Source organism: Periplaneta americana, chromosome 17 (assembly GCF_040183065.1).
Source record: "Periplaneta americana isolate PAMFEO1 chromosome 17, P.americana_PAMFEO1_priV1, whole genome shotgun sequence".
Lineage (NCBI taxonomy): Eukaryota > Metazoa > Arthropoda > Insecta > Blattodea > Blattidae > Periplaneta > Periplaneta americana.
In genome coordinates, this window is record NC_091133.1 from 96,353,913 (window position 1) to 96,374,837 (window position 20,925).

Below are 20,925 nucleotides of genomic sequence, written 5' to 3' on the forward strand. Positions count from 1 at the left end.
TTCAGTCTGTCATAAATTTCTCAAGCTGCACAAATATTAATTAGCGGTACTTCCGTATTCGAAAATTACACAGAGAGATCTATTCATAATTTGAGAGCGGGTGTCGCGCGCTTCAATGGAATAAGTTACGTGCACTTACGTTATTTTTTCTGCATAAACTCAGTCAACATTTCTGGGAAGCAACACGTTACATTTAAGTAGTGTCATTGTAAAGAAATATTTCGATACGGTATTCACACAAATTCACACAAATTTATTCACAATTTAACATTTGAAATGATACATATGAATAGATACCCGAAATGAGCATATGCTCGTGCTCGGGTACAGTCCAGTAGTCTACATAAATTTTACAGAGATCAATGATAATGTTGATGATAGAAATAATAATAATAATAATAATAATAATAATAATAATAATAGAATAACCGTGACGGAGATGATACAAAGATAGTAATACAAATTAATTCAATAATAATAATAATAATAATAATAATAATAATAATAATAATAATAATAATGAAACAAAAATATTTACAATAATAAAATAAATACTAGGACGGATAAAATAAAATATGCAGCCACTTAGCGAGAGTTAACACAACTTAAATAAGCATATAATAACAAGGAAAAAATGAACTCGAAAATCGACAGAAAAGTTCGTTGCATCGCAGACGACAGCAACCGCCGTATTGACATTGCATTATGTATTATTGGTAACAGGGGGAGCCGAAGATCTACGTAACTGCCGTTCTCTTCGAATCTTCTCATACAATCATGGGAAGTTAATACTGAAAAACAAAATGTCTACGAGTCAAACTATTCATTATTACCAGGATAAATATAAATAATAGTAAAATATATTGATCAAGTTTCAATTATACATCTCCCCTTTTGTGCAAGAGGTATCATATCAAAATACTTTTTGAATGGCGGGGAAAATATAAATTTGAAGAACTCTCTAGTGGCAGAGATAGTGACAAGTACAATCAAGTGTATCTGTGGCGATGCTATGAAATCATTTATTGGAGATATACATTGTTATTAATTAGGAAAATGATCTATGTTTATTTATTACATTTTTATGTATTTTTTCTATTAGCAAATTGTTAGCAGAATGAAAATTCCAAATCGTGTTAAAAAGTGATTTATAAATTTCTGACAAATATGCGAAATCTCCTGTACCAAACACATTAAACCTATGTGCATGCACTCATTCGAAGAGGCGTAATAAGGGCTCTGTAGTAAATGAAAAAGTAAGGAGAGCATCGATGGAAAAATTTTCCTCATATTGAACCAAAATTGCAATTGGCGTCGGTGATCACCACGGAGCGAAACTGTTGGTCATGGGAGAGAGGCAAGTGGTTTCAGGTTAACTGTCAGCGTATTCCGAATCTCACCGGACCGGTGGACAACAATGACGTCACGCTGCAGCGAAATAGTAACAAAACTGCTGGAAGGTTCGATGGCTATCATGACGGCTGTACAAGTTATTGTCTGTGCTACGCTAGCAAGATTTTGTGAAATTTTCGTACTGCCATCTCGTTGAAAGAAAAGAGAGCAAAAATAATTTATTTCTTGAACCATTAGTAATACTTGTCCATTGACATGTTCGCTCATAAGCCATTAACATATTGTTTTGCTCATTACAAACAATACAGCACAACTAAAGCAGAACACACCGCCATGATACAACAGTGCACGATGTTATTCGTCTGGTAATTCCCGCCCTATACAAGAACCAATCAGATTCACTGATGGCGGCTGATGGAGACTGCCACCACTTCTGGAAGCTGATGGGACCGGTGCGACACCGGTGGAGCATCAGTGACGTCATGGTTGAAATTCGGAACAACGTGATGCCATTACATTGCTCAGCGCTGAGATTCGGAATGCGCTCTGTGTTTTAGAGTCCCTCTATTTGTGCAATAGACGGAGGCGTGGTCGTGCTCCGTTGAACTACTGTGCTTTAGTTGTTCACTAGTTACTTGCTTTGTGTTGCAGTCGACGAGTAACTTTTTAATTGGTTGTTTTACGACGCTTTTTCAACTGATACGAGTAACTTTCATCATGAGCTAGAGACCACAGAATTTCGTATTAATTTCGAGAAAATAAAACATAAAAATATTATATTTCGCGTTTTATCGCTGATTACTTGTAAGATAATCATAATAATGTCGTATAAATTGGAAAGAGATTTTTACGTGAAAAAATAGTCTTGTATTACACATTAGGCGTAAAAATAATGATAAAAAAGTTTCATACATCAATTTATTCAACATACGACTATGTACAAGGAACCCAGACACATTTCAACAAGCAGATGTAGATTCAGGGTAATTGAACATGAGAGCTCGTAATGCCTCAATCACGTCAATTTTAACATTGAAAGTGTTGGATGATTGTTTAAAAACTATTTCTTTCAAAGTGAAAAATGCTACACCCCAATCAGTACTTTTTATACTCTTGAAGTAACTCATTCTTTTAACCCTTTCTGTGAGTGCATTAACATTATTAACATTTATCTGTGAAATATTTGCTAGGTTGAATAATTCATTTAATCCATGTTGAATCTTTTGTACACTACTTTTAACACTTGAATATAAATAATTGTTTAAATGGCGATCTTACTCGTGTTAATTATGTAAGCATGTGCGGCTTACAGCTGTTTCGGTGCTACTTGACACCATCCTCAGAGCCTACTAGATCTCGGCGCTATCTCAACTTCGCTGCCTGTTCTGTGGGTGCGTTCGTGTGATAAAGAGTTGTGTCAAATAGTGCCAACACACAGATCAATTTCAGAACACACACATTATTTTACACAACTCTTCATCACACGAACGCACCCACACAACAGGCAGTGAAGTTGAGATAGCGCCGAGATCTAGTAGGCTCTGAGGATGGTGTCAAGTAGCACCGAAATAGCTGTAAGCCACACATGCTTACATAATTAACACGAGTAAGATCGCCATTTAAACAATTATTTAAATTAATTTAAATTTACAAACAATGAATATGAATAATGTAACTCGTATTTTTTAATTATCTGAATCACCAGTTTACTGACATGCTTAAATAATTCTTGTATTTCAGTCTGCGAACTGAAATTGTTAATTAATATAGTACCAACTCCACCACATTATTTGAAATTACTATATTCATTCTACGCTTTATATCACATTTGGAAATCTGTGTTTTTTAGCAGGTTATTTTACGACGCTGTATCAACATCTCAGGTTATTTAGCGTCTGAATGAAATGAAGGTGATAATGCCGGTGAAATGAGTCCGGGGTCCAGCACCGAAAGTTACCCAGAATGGAAATCTGTGATCTTTTCCTATTTGTCGGTAGCGCTTCGTAAGTGGCTGAGGTTTGATTACTCTCAAATGATAAATGCATCTCTCTTTATAAGTGAAAACATCGTATTATTCAGAATTGTTTATATATGTTAAATATATATCAGTCTGTTGACCATTCTAGTGTTTTCTTTCTCACCCACGCAATCGAGAACTTTCAAACTTCTGCCGTAGTCCACACACAAACCATTTTCGAATTGACAGTAAACAAATATGCTAGTGGTCTTCTATTACGTAAATTTCACCCAAGGCAACAAGGGACATTAAATTAACAAAAGACAAACATGCATGACATATTCGTAAACACGACTATGGTTTCCAAATTAATATAACGTTAAAGTTTCCTGCTCTAGTCATAGTGTATTAACGGCCAACTACAGCTCCAAGCACCTGCAGGAACTGCTTTGTTCATCGCAGAGGAATATTTGCATATCCTTCGTCATGGCTCATGTGGCTTTCACTTTTCCATTCATGCTCTGTCGAAGAAATTTTATTTCTTCGGAGAAATGTTATCATTGCTTCCGCAGAAGAAAAGGGAATTGCTGTACATTTTATCCAATATTTCGTCAAATTTTGTGTTTTGGGAATACACAGAGTGTTACATAATTACATCCAATAAATATAATAGGTTGTTCTAGGGTAAGAAACAAATAAATATTTTGTAAACATACGAAATTAAACTATTATTTACTGTGGTATTTAGAGGATGAATTTATAAGACAGTTGTGATTGAGCTGAAGTATTTCACTGAGAACAGTTATGTGAAGTGAAGAGTAGACGCTTACAGAAAGTTTTGAAACTTCCTCAAATTACATTCAACACTAAGTTAAACTCTTTTTACATCCTGTAGCTCTGGTTTTCGAAAGTAATGAAGCAATTGCACGCTAGAGTAACAACCGATGTAATTGCCTCTCATTACCGGTCTTTTGTGTCTTTTGCAGTACACGATTTCTTTGACCTCAGAAGTTACGAGTGAAAGGAGGGGAACGCAATTCTGCAGACATTTTCCGAAGAACTAGAACTTCGTGATCTGAAAGAGGTGAGCTTTTTGCTGAATATAGCAGAGGAAAGTTTCGGCATATTCTATGTGCATTTAGTGTAATGTGATGCAGTGTGATATCCTCGCTAGAGGTCCCTAACTTTTGTCATTTACTTGAAGCTGTCATTTACTTGAAGTTTGCCTTGAAATTTTGTATGCACATGTCTCCAGCAATGGAAAACAGGATCTAATCCCTCGCAATAGGTTTGGACTCTTCTGATTGATTTTTGTTCTGTTACACTGCATCTCAATCTCGGTAATGTTTGCTCGAATGTCTAGGACTCTAGGGATTAACAACGTACAGGGATGTACATGCACATGCAGCGAATAAAGGCAGTAATTGTTACAATAACTTCCGTTACTAAATTTCTGGCTATGTAATAATTATTTAATATGCATATACATATGTAAATAAATAGCAAAGGAGAGAGGTTTTAAGAAGAAAAAGAGAACAGAAAAAGTTAATTGTTTGTAAATTATTTTTATGTTAAAAGCAGTTGTTTATTCTGTAAATACTTCACTTCATTAGTTACGACGATTAACTAGGGTCTACCTGCTTTATGTGTGTGATCTGTAAGTACTTTTGAGCATTTGTTTAAAAAATAATGACAATATGATTGAAAATATTGATTGTGTGATTATGAAAATGTAGTCCATACTCTCCAATCATTATTATGTAATGAGTTTTCTTAGAGTGATTTTTGAGATGCACATAACGCGGAAAAGCAAATTCATTAAATTATGCTATTGAAGATCCATCGTAATTTTTGGAGAAAATCATTTACGGGGACACATACGAATTTTAGAACTTCCACAATTTCCATCCAAAATGGGTGAAATTTAAACTACAAAAACAGGTCTAAAATATTATCATTTGTACCAAATTTGGTGTCATTAGGTCTAATAGTTTTGAAATTATACTTTTTAAAAATATATTTTATATTGATGTCACTAAAAAGGCTTCTTGCGTCAAAGTTTTCAAAATGTTTAGTTCATATTTGCTAAACATCTTGAAAATAGTTATGTGAATAAAGTGAATTAGATTTTTGAGCACAGTCTAAGTCTAAATAGACAGACACAATAAATTTTTAACTTTATGAATCTACAGCATATTTAATCTAAGTGCAATATGAATATTCCCCGAAGAAACTTAATATTAATATTTCATACAAATGCTAATTAAATTGTATTTATAAACATTTAATTGACCTCTGTGAGAAGTTTCAGACCAATATGACAATAATTATTATTGTTGTGCAAGGAGTTTTTTTATGCAATAAACTACTTAAAAATTTAAGTCGAGAAAACACCATTAAAAACACAAGAAAACATTTCTCTCAACCCATTCAGAGTATATTTGGCCACACTTGATTATATTGTTAGATCATTTAAAACAGTCTCAAATATAATAACGATCATAAAAACAAAAATTGTGAATTGTCGTAACTTTTCAGCATTATTTCACCACAGTTTCCTTAAATGGTAGTTTCACTTGTGATGTCTTGTCTGAAATCAATCTTTCTTCTCCAGAATAATGTCTATATCCTTGTTTGTGTTGTGTTTCGTACCGACGTTTGACATTTTTTACAATTATATTTACTTATTAATCATTGTACTTATATAAAAACTGAACGTTCTACTTATCATTAAAATCTGTCTTGTAATCTCGCTTGCGATCTGTCATGCTCTGTAACGTTATATGTTCTGTACATCCTTTCTTACTGCTACAGTAGCAGCAGAAAAGCGCCGCGCTTATGGAGAGAGCTTAAAAACTCGCGTTCGGAATTATTAGTAAGCATCGCATCCCTGATTGTAGACAATCGAAGAGCACGTGTTCCTCGTTCGTAAATACTATCAGACGGGTTGATTTAAAACATCTCAGAGGACATTTCGGATTAAACTACAAACAAAAAGCTGTACAAGAATTATTTCTAGAGAACATCACAAAAATTTAGAACATTGAAATTTTTAAGAATAATGACAAAACCGGATGTTTGCATATGTGTGTAAAAACAAAGGAGATTTGAATTATTATAGTTTTATTTCTAAAAGTCATTCCAATTTTTTCCGTTAGGACGATGAAATGAAAGTACTTTGCATATACAAAAAGCTTAAAATTGATTGTTCGTAGAACTTAAATATCCGGGTCTTAAAATCATACTGATTACTTTAACAGAAGTATGATTAGCATCACACAGGAATTTAAGTTCAGAATATTTCAGTTTGTCATACAAAATTGTAGTATAATATTAAAACAGTCAGAAATAAACAACGTAAGATTAGAAATAGATGTCTCGTAAATCCCGTCCACTTTACGAGTATAACAGTTAACAGTAAAATTGCGGATGTTCAGGCAATCTGTGTTTTACGATTAAATTCTTGGACGTTTATTAGACTTGAAAAATCAACAGGAAACAGGCGCTTCGTAAATAATAATAATAATAATAATAATAATAATAATAATAATAATAATCATCATAATCATAATAATAATAATAAAAATCATCATCATCATCATAGGAACGGAGAATGGAGGAAGTTACACAACACAGAACTGCATGCATTTTATTCTTCACCTGACATAATTAGGAACATTAAATCCAGACGTTTGAGATGGGCAGGACATGTAGCACGTATGGGCGAATCCAGAAATGCATATAGAGTGTTAGTTGGGAGGCCGGAGGGAATAAGATTTTTGGGGAGGCCGAGACGTAGATGGGAGGATAATATTAAAATGGATTTGAGGGAGATGGGATATGATGGTAGGGACTGGATTAATCTTGCTCAGGATAGGGACCGAGAGCGGGCTTATGTGAGGGCAGCATTGAACCTCCGGGTTCCTTGAAAGCCATAAGTATCATTACAAGAACTGTTTCAAAAGTTGCAGACTCATATTCAGTGTTGCCAGATGGTACATAATTACACAAAATGCGTGGAGTTTAAAAAGATTTGCTCGTATACAGATAATGGTGTGAATTTGTGTGTAATTTAAACATTTTTAAATTTATAACTTTATTTTTCGGCCTAGATGCGAAATCGCAGATTCTAAGAGAGCATTATTCTGTCACCTGTTTAGTTAAAGTCGACGGCTCGAAACACACCCAGTCGTTACAAAGAGAGACAGGTTCCTTGCAATTCAATTAATTACGATGTAGGTGGTGTTGGTATTTCTTTGGCGTTGCCAGCTTATATCAGATTCTATTCTCCACGCAGAAATAGGCTAAAGTTTCGTCTACATCCCTTCGTCTCCCTACGCTGGTTCGTTTGAAATGTGTGTCAGTGAGTGTGAAATATTATCGTGAATTGAGTTTAGTCTATGAGTTTGAGTGAAGAACTTATGAGGTTAATATAAATGCTCAATATGAATAAGTGGTTAGCAAAGGTGCAAAGAATGAAGTACACACCGGTATGTGATGTGTGGGATTTGAGCTGCGGTGATGTATCTTGCACGGGCCCCAGTAATACGGTGTGTCCCAGGATGAAAGGTAAATATTCCGGGAGATCACAGTATCGGTCATTTTGAACAAAACAATTCATAGGAATATGTGGTCTACATCGAACGGTTGTCGAGATAGAACCGATAGCAGAAATAGAAGAGGGGTTAACTGATAAACATAGAAGGGGACAAAATGTGGACCTACAACTTCGATAGCGTATTACTTTCAGATGCGTCATTTAAGGGAAGACTCCACTGAAAATCATGACAATTTTTCCAATTCGTTTTAGCTATTTCACTTATTCAGAATTTATATTTTCATACCCCAAATGGATTCAGCTCAATTCTGATTACAAATACTCATATGTTTACACTTTTTAAATTAAGGCTGGAAGGGGGCGTGGAATTTAAAGAGCTGTCAAAATTGTTTTTCATCGAAGAATTCTTTTTTAAAATTTCTGATTACAAATCTAGTAACTTTTTGTTGGCTCCCAGAAGTTACTAGATGAATGTAGCGGAGGAGAATATTAATTTACATAAATATTCATTTTATTTTCAAATCTATTTTTCTGTGTTCATTTTTGTTGATTCAACACCAACTTTCTTATGCCAAATATTAATCAATCTGGATGAAATTTTTACTGCAAGTATTTATGAGGTAGCTGCATGTTTCTATGCATTTATTTTGTGAGAAATGCTGCTAGTTTATTTTATTAATATTTTTCTTAATGCTGCTAGTTTATTTTATTAATATTTTTCTTAATGCTGCTAGTTTCTTAAATAAAATACCTATTTTGCTGGGTGTTATAATTATTGTACTGTTATAATTAGGTCTATAAATTTTCCTGAAAAGTTTCCCTTTTTAAAAATTATTTCATTTTTTTTTCTAAGTACTATAATCTTACTTAGTCCCGCGCCGTGGCGCCGCGATCTAAGGCATCGTGCTTAGAACTCGCGTTACGGAATGCGCGCTGGTTCGAGTCCTCGTGGGAGAAGACATTTTCTCATGAAATTTCGGCCAGTGTATGGGACCGGTGCCCACCCAGCATCGTGATGCACTTGGGGAGCTACAATAGGTAGCGAAATCCGGTTGCGAATGCCAGCTATAACGGCTGGGGGGATCATCATGCTAATCACACTATACCTCCATTCTGGTTGGATGATCGTCCACCTCTGCTTCGGCATGTGGGCGTGAGGCCAGCAGCCGGCTGGACGGTCTAGGCCCTTCACGGGCTGTAGCACCACTTATTATTATTATTATTATTATTATTATTATTATTATTATTATTATTATTATTATTATTGTTATTACAATCTTACTTACGGCTTTTAGAGAACCCGGAGGTTCATTGCTGCCCTCACATAAGTCCGTCTCGTTCCCTATTCTGAGCAAGATTAATATAGTCTCCACCATCATATCCCATCCCCATCAAATTAATTTTAATATTATAATCCCATCTACGTCTCGGCCTCTCCAAAAGTACTTTTCCCTCCGGCCTCCCAACTAACACTCTGTATGCATTTCTGGATTCACCCATACGTGTTGCCCTGCTCATCTCAAACGTCTGGATTTAATGTTCCTAATTATGTTAGGCGAAGTAAACAATGTTTGCAGTTCTGCGCTGTGTAACTTTCTCCATTCTCCTTAACTTCATCCCTCTTAGCCCTAAATATTTCCCTAATCACCTTATTCTCAAACACTCTTAACTTCTGTTCCTCTCTTAAAGTGAGAGTCCAAATTTTACAACTGGTAATCAGCGTATTCCGAATCTCACCGGTCCGGTGGTATCAATGACGTCACGTTGGAGCGAAATAAGGAACAAAACTGCTGGAAGGATCGATGCTGTCATGGCGACTGTACAAGTTGTTGTTTGTGCTACGCTAGCAAAATTTTGCGAAATTTTCGTACTCCCATCTCGTTCAAAGAAAAGATAGCATAAACAATTTATTTCTTGAACCAGTAGTAATAACTGGTCCGTTGACATGTTCGCTCATAAGCCATTAACATATTGTTTTTACGTTCTGCTCATTACAAATACAGCAGAACTAAAGCAGAACACACCGCCATGACACAACAGTGCACGATATTATTCGTCTGCTTATTCCCGCCCTATACAAGAACCAATCAGATTCACTGATGGAGACTGCCACCACCTCTGCAAGTTGATGGCACCGGTGCGACACCGGTGGAGCATCAATGACGTCATCGGTGGAATTCGGAACACCGTGATGCCATCGGATTGCTCACCGGTGAGATTCGGAATACGCTCAATGTTACCGTTTTATAAATTCTAACTTTCAGGGTTTTTTTTAGAGCTTTTACGAATTTTCGGCTCTCGCTGGTCGCCTAAAATCCACCACTAATACATAGTGCCATACTGTGCGTTTGTTTCTAAGGGTACATACAAGTTGGAGCGACGATAAACGATAAAAGAAGCAGCGATGCTATATCAGAGAGAATTGAAGCATGCATTGTCATTGAGGTGTGCATATTGGAGTAACGATAAAAGCGAAGATACACGATAAAAGCGTAGAAAAAGTTAAGTTCCATTTTCTTCGCTCTTGTCGTTCATATAATCTCTGATTAAGATGATATTGATATGTATAATGACCGGTGGTTATCAATATATCCGAATATTAATAGATTTATTATTATTTCGGCATATTAAATTAATTCTTGTAGATATTTGTAAATTGATCAGTTGTGTATTTATTCGTGATACATTATGTGATCACAATGACCAATCACAACACAACGAATTTATACTATCTTTGGGATGAGAAACTGGTTCAATTTTGTACGTATTTAAGTTATATTAAACTTGAACCTAGCAGCTGATATTTCCTATTTATCTTCTTTCATTAAGTGGATGCAGAGAATATCTTCTACTGATAAACCAAAATGTTCGCTTCCCGCGTCCTCGTTGCTCTGATATGAACACTTGATTCTTTGATAATACCAAAACGTCGCTAGGTCATTTCTTTTATCGTTTATCGTTGCTCCAACGTGTACCTACCCTAAGACGATGTAAGCGAAAAGGACCGGCCCGCGGGTTTCTCCGTTCTCTTTCACTTCCCCTTTATGCCCAATGCTGAAGTATATGATGATCCATCTCCAACACCTAATCCCATTCTTGAACATTATTTTCTGAGTTTTATAATGCTTTCTTTAGGTATCTTAAATAATACAATGTGAACGAAGACCATTTTTTATGTAATTTCCTCTGATCATATGATACAAATTCATCAAATTTTAATGTAAATACAGCGTTTTATATACATTTTTATTGAAGTCATAATTATGAAATATAGTAAATAGTTGAATATTATTAAATCCCGTAAGACTAAACTCAGCTTATTTTTAAATTAATGGACAACACTTCTTGTGTGTTGTTAGTTTCCTCTATATGAATATTTCATAATGTAGTACTAGATTTGAACGTAAAACTAAAACCACAGCGACAAAAAACGAAGTAGGAATTATTCTGTTACTAAATGCATCGCTGTATAATTTTAAATTTTATGAATGTGTCCTGTTACATAATGCAGACGCAAACAGCTCTTTTTCAAGTAAAAGCTTTTAACGGGTTGTACGTTTTTTTGTAACTTCATTTTAGTGTTATTGTGTAATGCTATGATGAGATATGGAAGAGCGTTGGTTCTGGTATGTAGCAGTAACTTGTGACAAAGTCCACTAATAATTGCAATGGAATAAACATTTTAAATGAAACTTAATTTACAAAATTAGAAACTACACAAACTATAAAAATTACAGAATATTGATATAAACCGGGAAAAAAACTGAAATTATACACCATACGTAGAAAAAGTTGTAATATTTAGTATTTATTGCTACATAAAATAAATACATATTATTGACGTAGTGCACACCCGTTTGAGTATTCGTGGTCGGTTCCTATAAATATTTTCTACTAAAGGGAACGTAACAAAGATTCATTAAAATTATAAAACCAATACAATTATTACAAAACAGGAATAAGTACGAGAACAATTACACTTTTACTACGTCACACTACTTTTGAACAATAAAACGGTACGAAAAGATGCGTTTCAACCAATCATGACCAGGGTTGCCAGATAGGTATAACTAAAAGTAGCGAAAGCTGGCTGAAAAAGTAGCCAACATTCAGAAAAAGTAGCCCAATATAAAAGGCAAATTTAATTTCGCGAAATATATAAATATGTTTAACTGAATCGGAATGTTTTTTCAAGTCTCTCTTATGAGCCCTAATTTGAACTTTATAAACTTTACAATCTGCTTTATTGCTGTAATCTTTCACATCCAGAAGCCAGTTTGAATGAAGTATCATTTAACCATTGGCTATTAAACGTTTTAGTATAGTTCTCCCACTTTCCCATTTTCAGTAATTACACAGCGAAATAACAAATATTTCCATTTTCAGTATGATTACAAAACAAAATAAATGTATAACAAGTTATTCTTTGTCACAATTTTAAAATGTTACTGTATATCACTTGTATAACAGACAGAGTTCTTTAAAATTATTTCACTATCGGATTCAGAATAAAATAATTAGCCTACATTATAATTAGGCTACAAAAAATGTCGAAAGAGCAATTTCCTAATATAATTTAAAAACTGAAGACCTTCCTCAAAGAAGGTTGTATATCATATACTTTTTCATATGATATACAACCTTCTTTGAGGAAGGTCTTCAACTGTATATCACTTTTACAACAGACGCTAGTTCCTAATTTAAGATTATTGTAATAAACTACATCGGCATTCACAAAAATATTAACGCTTGAAGTGAAGGAAAAACGGCACCTGATTATTATCTACTTGCATTTCTGCTGATACTGGTGATGGTGAAACAAATAAATCCCCTTATATTGGCTTGGTCATGTGACATTGTGCAACATACTTTGCATAGATACTTCGTTTCTCGCGGTTAAGCTGGTGGTAAAAAAGGCTAGATACACTGTAACAATTTTTTTTCACGGAGAGGAAGACTATTACTACACCTATTATTACTAATTTTCCACAAATTCAAATCAGAAAAAAATAGCCCGAAAATTTTTGAGTAGCCCAAAAAGTCACAAGTAGCCCAATGGTAAAAATCAGTAGCCAATTCAAATTTCAAGTAGCCCAATTGGCTACTTGTAGCCCAATCTGGCAACCCTGATCATGACTACAAAATTCCGGCACATCCGGCGACGCTGATATGACCTCTGCAGTTGCGAGTGTCATTAAATAAAACAAAACATTAAAGATTAAGCACTGGATTATACTCTATCGTACATAAATGAGTGATAGAAGAGGAAGTAAACACGAAAATGCTCTCTTCTGCTTGTAGTTCTGTAGTAATTTAACACTGATAAAATGTAGTCCCACTATGTCTGGTGTTATTTGAAAGAGTGTCGCAGAAAAATGGCCTGCGTTGTCGGAATTACACTTTTTATATGAAACGATTTTTGTATTAGCTACTAAATCTGTATGAATTGTATGCAACCACCATTTGGTACCTCTCACTCTCTTTAGAAATGGATACGGCTACCACCAGCATTACATAACACTCAAAAGAGATCATTGCAATTTGCAGTGAAACAAAACATGGAAATCCCCATTTATTTAAGAGCTTATTATCTCACTACATTCAGTGAGTGAGAGACAATACCTTGAATGCCACATGCATTGAAACGAACTAAAACTAACCAAACTAAACGAAACTATTCCAATGAAATAAAACTAAACGAGACCTTGTAGAAGTAATCCAAACCGATCGATTCGAAATAAACCGACAGATCATATAGAAATAAACGAAAACGAAGTAGTGGAACTTAACAAACATAGGAGTCGCAATAAAACCAAACCAAACCAAACCGAGAATGCAAGTGAAATACTCGGAGACCATCGAGCGAGTCAGTCATATCAAAAGCAAACAAATCGAGTCAAACCCAACAAGAAAATTGAAGTTTGATATATTCAGTTCATATCAGTAACAGAGATTATACAACACTTAAATTAACTGTGCAATCTGACATGTTAATACTGAATTTTTTTATTAGCACTTTCAAATATACAGGGTGATTCACGAGGATTTACTGCCAGTTACGGAATTATTTCCAAAGACATTCTGGGCAGAAAATGTCACATAAACATGTGTCTTAATAATAATAATAATAATAATAATAATAATAATAATAATAATAATAATAATAATAATAATATAATAATCCGTGGCGCTACAGCCCGTGAAGGGCCTAGACTGACCAGCCGGCTGCTGAGTTCACGCCCACATGCCGAAGCAGAGGTGGACGATCATCCAACCAGGAAGTATCGTGTGGTTAGCACGATGATCTCCCCAGCCGTTATAGCTGGTATTCGCAACCGGATTTCGCTACCTATCGTAGCTCCCCAAGTGCATCACGATGCTGGGTGTGCACCGGTCCCATACACTGGCCAAAATTTCATGAGACAATTTCTTCCCCCATGAAGACTCGAACCAGCGCGCATTCCGTAACGCGAGTCCTAGCAGGGGTGTCTTAGACCACGACGCCACGGCGCGGGACAAACATGTGTCTTAATCTCAATATTTTCAGAGAGTGAGATCGTTTCGGCTCCCAATAACCTGTTTTGACTTTTGGCTGTTGATTGGGGCTGGTCGTTTTGGCTCCCGCAGTAACACTGAAAACTGGTCGTATCGGCTCCAGCTTCGCATTTAACAGACTTAAAACTAAAATATTGGCACGGTTAAAAATTTTGTTAACGTAAGAACGTTTCGTCGAACTTATAAACATAGGCCTAATGTTAGTAAAAAGTACCTTTCGTCCGTTTTATAAACATTGACTTAAAAATTTGTAGCTAACTTTTTTCATGTCCTGCAGTCTAGTGATCTTTTCTTGTTGGAAGTCACTTTTGGCTGCCTCAATAATTGTGTCAACTGTGTTTCGTTTCTCTGATTTTCTTCTGTCGTTATTGCTTCGAAAATTTATGTATGTGTCTTCTTGAATTTCTTTTAGTACTTCCATTAGGAAAGTTCAGGATAAGAGGCAGGGTTTGGAATTGAACGGGCTACATCAGCTTCTTGTCTATGCGGATGACGTGAATATGTTAGGAGAAAATCCACAAACGGTTAGGGAAAACGCGGAAATTCTACTTGAAGCAAGTAAAGCGAAAGGGTTGGAAGTAAATCCCGAAAAGACTAAGTATATGATTATGTCTCGTGACCAGAACATTGTACGAAATGGAAATCTAAAAATTGGAGATTTATTCATCGAAGAGGTGGAAAAATTCAAATATCTTGGAGCAACAGTAACAAATATAAATGACACTCGGGAGGAAATTAAACACAGAATAAATATGGGAAATGCGTGTTATTATTCAGTTGAGAAGTTTTATCATCTAGTCTTCTGTCAAAAAATCTGAAAGTCAAAATTTATAAAACAGTTATATTACCGGTTGTTCTATATGTTTGCGAAACTTTGCCTCTCACTTTGTGAGAGGAACAGAGATTAAGGGTGTTTGAGAATAAGGAAAATATTTGGGGCTAAGAGGGATGGAGTTACCGGAAAATGGAGAAAGTTACGCAACGCAGAGCTGCACGCATTGTGTACTTCACCTGACATAATTAGGAACATAAAATTCAGACGTTTGAGATGGGCAGGACATGTAGCACGTATGGACGAATCCAGAAATGCATATAAAGTGTTAGTTGGGAGGCCGGAGGGAAAAAGACCTTTGGGGAGGCCGAGACGTAGATGGGAAGACAATATTAAAATGGATTTGGGGGAGGTGGGGTATGATGGTAGAGACTGGATTAATATTGCTGAGGATAGGGACCAATGGCGGGCTTATGTGAGGGCGGCAATGACCTCCGGGTTCCTTAAAAGCCAGTAAGTAGTAAGTAAGTAACTTCCATGAAATGATATAAGCTGTATTAGGATGGGCAGCATTACATTCCTGGTTGAATTTTGCATGAAACAATTCGCAGTAGTTTGTAGTCCGGTCTCCTGTTTTAACAAAATTAGCCCACATTTCAAAAGGGAAGTCAGAATCACAATACACAGCACAACAGCCGTTCAGGGAAGAATACCGGTCCACATCCGGGAGCCGATACGACCGTTACGGTAAGAACAACGTTTCAGACCAGGGAGGTCATACGACCTTGAAGTGTAGCCACGGGAGCCGATACGACTACCCCATTTTCAGAGTTACACTAATTTTAAGTTCTTAGTGAGATACCATTTTCCTTTAGTTTTAAGGGTAAAAGAATATTACAAATAGAGAATGAACTATCCACAAGTATCATTTCTTTAATCGGCTAGTATTCGGCAGCTGAAATTGTGTTGTTAATCACTTTGTATGGATTTTGTTTTACAATTTTAACTAAAAATTATATTATTTTTAGCGCACTTATCACAACTATTGTTATAAATTGAGTCTTTACGGTTCAACTTTTCATCCTAATGTACAGTCTTACAAGAATGGCGTGACTTTCTTACAATTGTTGTGATAAGTGCATAAGGAAAATATAAACTTAATCATCTGTCCGATGACAGGTTTGAACCTCATAAGTAAAACCAATAAGGCATCACTCATGAGGCAACTAGGTCAGGAGATAATGGGGTAGGGTGGCGAGTTCCTTTCCCCCTCCAAAGCATACATTGCCGATTAGCTACATATTCCACTAATCAGACTTCAGTTGCATACAAACAATTGTTCTTCCTCCGACACATATCGACAAGTGAGATGTACTGCATGATAATAGATATACATATCAGATAGAACCTCAATCAGAGGTATACTTTACTATATATTTTAAATTAATTAATGAATTAATTAATTTTCATCTGAATAATAACGCACATAGGGTCTACTTTACTTTAAATTTTATATTTTTTAATTAGTTACTAAATTAAATAATTTTCATCTAGGTATTAACGCACATAGAGTCTACTTTTCTTTCTTTCAGTCGATAATCCGATATGCCCTAATTTTCTGGGGAAATGGAACCAAAATTGGAAGCGTCTTGATTTTACAAAAGAAAACCATTAGAATTTTATGTAAATCAAACTATCTGAAACATTGTCGGCCACTTTTCAGACAATCACGGATTTTAACAATCATAAATTTGTGTATATATATATATATATATATATATATATATATATATATATATATATATATATTTTATTGGGTTATTTTACGACGGTGTATCAACATCTAGGTTATTTAGCGTCTAAATGATATGAAGGTGATAATGCCGGTGAAATGAGTCCGGGGTCCAGCACCGAAAGTTACCCAGCATTTGCTCGTGTTGGGTTGAGGGAAAATCCCGGAAAAAACCACAACCAGGTAACTTGCCCCGACCGGAATTCGAACCCGGGCCACCTGGTTCCACGGCCAGACGCGCTGACCGTTACTCCACAGGTGTGGACTTGTGTGTGTGTGTGTGTTTGTGTATATATATATATATATGTATATATATATATATATATATATATATATGATCTAATACTTTACACTCGACAAAATATCGACAATTACTCGTTAGTGGCCAATATACATGATCATGAAATTAGAAATAGTGAACAAATTAATATTCCATATTGTAGATTACATAAGAGCAACACAATCTTTTTAATTATGGGGATGAAATCATATAATAAGCTCCCAAGTCTATATTATAAATTACCAATCAATAGCTTCAAAACTAGATTTTACAATTGGTTATTAAGTAATCCTTTTTATTCTGTTGCTGAGTTTTTCAACACAAATTTGTATGAAATTGTATTTTAATAAATAAGTTTAATTGCAATTTACTTAGTTTTCTTTAATTTAAAAGTGTCAAATAATTTCATGTTTTCATTGCATTATTTAAATTTCACTGTTTCTTTAATTAGTGCTTTTTAAAATGTATTTATGCTCGACCATGCGAAAATGTAGTAATTATACACCTGGTAACAGTCCTTTCATACATGTCATTAAAGTACACCTATTCATTAAAGTTCAGGTTTTCGATTATTCTCGGATATGCAATCGAAAGACAACGAGGGAAACGTCACGGAGGCTGGAAATCCAATACTGTCGCAGAAGGTTATATTCTGTTACTATAATAATTAGCGTTAATTGTAAATAATATTCAAATAAATTCAATTTTTCATCTCGTTTTTCAATGTCTAAATAAATTTCAAGGTTATATCAAGATTAATGTTAATTTTACTCTCTAGATTATATCAAGGTCAATGACATTTGTTCCTCGGAAAAAATCAATACTTTCGCGTCTGCGCACATCTCACAATTTACGAGCTATGCACAAGGTCACTTCCGATCTTCAGTCAGATACGAATAAAATGAATACTTCTGAATAATTTCAAGTTAGAAATATGGTCGAGCATAAAAAGTCGTATGAAACTTGCCTATAATGGTAATTAAGACGCTCGTATGAAAATTATGAAACTCGCTTGCGCTGGTTTCATAAACAAACATACTCGCGTCTTAATTACTATCATTATAGGCTCGTTGCATAATGTAGGGGAGACTGTTGTACCTTTAAACACTTTTCATATTTTATTTTTTTTTAATTTTGGGAAGTGAAATTTTTTAAATTAAAAATGCTTGAAATAATCGTTGAAGATTCCTTTACAACTTCCTGTATGTATTTTCCTGTTTTACAGATCTATTAAGGATGGAAAAAATAAAATGAAGGGATATGTAATGTGTTCAAAGGTACAACAGGTTCATGTACCTTGGAACATATTCTCTGGTACCTCGGAACACATGAAATATACGTGGGAATATAACTGTAAAAAATGACAATCCTATTTAAAATGTATTTGCCATCATAAACCAGAGCAGGCTTCTCTGATTGAGATTTTATTTCCTGGAGGAGCAATAACTGCTTCAACAACTTTCTTCAAGGCATCCGGATCAATTAGGGACCTCTTAATTCCAGACTTACATCGTGACATGATCTTGAAATAAAACAAAAACAAAAACCGATAGTAACGTGTACTTTGCAAAATGTTCCATGGATAAGATGTTTTGTGTTCAAAGGTACAAGAGGGTCCACTTTTAAACAAATATGGCTCCCAAAACTAGAGATTCGAATAAATTGTGGAAATTGAAATATGTTATTACTCACCAGACGATAGGGAACACACTGTACTTGATTCATAATGACAAATACAATCCAGTTTTGTGTTAGAAAGCATATATTAATAAACGAAATGTTTACTTTTGGTACTAAAAAAACTTCTTTTGTCCACGGAACTCACACTTTGCAGTAAATCAAACTGAAACTGCGACCAGAGCTACTTTGCGGCTTTCTCTACAATCTACTTCAGTTTGAGTGCTCTAGGTAGCAGCAAATTAAAAAACAAAAAATGTTCAAAGGTACACTATGCTAAAGGTACAACAGTCTCCCCTATTATTACTTCACTCACATGGATTTACTTTACCATTGTATTTGCTTATTTCACAGGTAACTATAGTGGAAGCTGTCTCCCAACCTCAAACTTGCTTACATAATCTTGTCCTTATATACGACCTCATGTTAAAATTGTTATGTCGCCTTGACAGTGAGATTCAAAATGGCGGATTGTTCTGCTTGTATAATAAAATGCTATACGAACTCCTATATCCCGTAAAAACCTAATAGATTTATATTAGATAAAAATAGAATTTATTTATGAAAAGACGAAGTATATGATTATGTCTCGTGACCAGAATATTGTACGAAATGGAAATATAAAAATTGGAAATTTATCTTTTGAAGAGGTAGAGAAGTTCAAATATCTGGGAGCAACAGTAACAACTATAAATGATACTCGGGAGGAAATTAAACACAGAATAAATATGGGAAATGCTGTTATTATTCGGTTGAGAAATTTTATCATCCAGTCTGCTGTCAAAAAATCTGAAAGTTAGAATTTATAAAGCAGTTATATTACCGGTTGTTCTGTATGGTTGTGAAACTTGGACTCTCACTTTGAGAGAGGAACAGAGACTACGGGTGTTTGAGAATAAGATTCTTAGGAAAATATTTGGGGCAAGATTGATGAAGTTACAGGAGAATGGAGAAAGTTACACAACACAGAACTGCACGCATTGTATTCTTCACCTGATATAATTAGGAACATTAAATCCAGACGTTTGAGATGGGCAGGGCATGTAGCACGTATGGGCGAATCCAGAAATGCATATAGAGTGTTCGTTGGGAGGCCGGAGGGAAAAAGACCTTTAGGGAGGCCGAGGCGTAGATGGGAAGATAATATTAAAATGGATTTGAGGAAGGTGGGATATGATGATAGAGAATGGATTAATTTTGCTCTGGATAGGGACCAATGGCGGGCTTATGTGATGGCGGCAATGAACCTCCGGGTTCCTTAAAAGCCAGTAAGTAAGTAAGCAGCATAAAAATATTTAAGAACGTACATTTCGTGAAATCATCATCTAAGGAAAATTCGAAATGCAAAGTGGTGTAATTTTCAGTGACGCATGGATGCGTTTCGACATTCCATCTACAATCTAACTTTGCGATACCGTCACGTAAGGGATTAAATTCTCCCTATATATTTTCTCTCTTTTAAACTCTCAGAAAACAGTGAGGATTATTCTTATGGAGGGCAATGGATAATAACTCATTTTCATTGTTATGAATGTTTTTATTTAATCTACATTGTAAATTTTCTTTTCTTGCAGGCGCTTTCTCTGATGTTTTACGTGCGTTTATACTCGGAACAAATGAGTAAGTACCTTGTTTAAATCCTCAGATATATTATATACGAGAGCTCTGTTTCATAATCCTGCTTATTATTTTTATATATAAAGGGAATTTCCTGAAATAACTTTTTTGTCTTTGTAGTTGTGATGGAACCCTGTCTGCAGTGTAATGACATATGAAATAGTTTCTTTCCATCTGATATAAGTACATCTCTTTAGTCTAGAAAACCTTTTTCTCATTAGAGAGGATTCTGCAAGAGATTAGTCAGGTTTTTCCTCTTTGTCTGAAGGTAAAAATAAAACTGTAATATCTAAGAAGAAGATTGCACGGACTTTTATATAAAAACTTCTTTTGTCGGTAAAGGACGTCGAAAAGGAAAAGTGAG

The 20,925-nt window shown here is 35.0% G+C and overlaps 1 long non-coding RNA gene across 1 annotated transcript in view; it reads left to right on the forward strand.

Annotated features, from left to right (window-relative positions):
• LOC138692805 (uncharacterized) overlaps positions 1-20,925 on the forward strand; it is an 839,199-nt gene that overhangs the window by 540,587 nt on the left and 277,687 nt on the right. The window contains exon 4 of the long non-coding RNA XR_011330136.1: positions 20,519-20,564. This is a non-coding gene — a long non-coding RNA (uncharacterized lncRNA). The remainder of the gene's footprint in view (positions 1-20,518; positions 20,565-20,925) is intronic.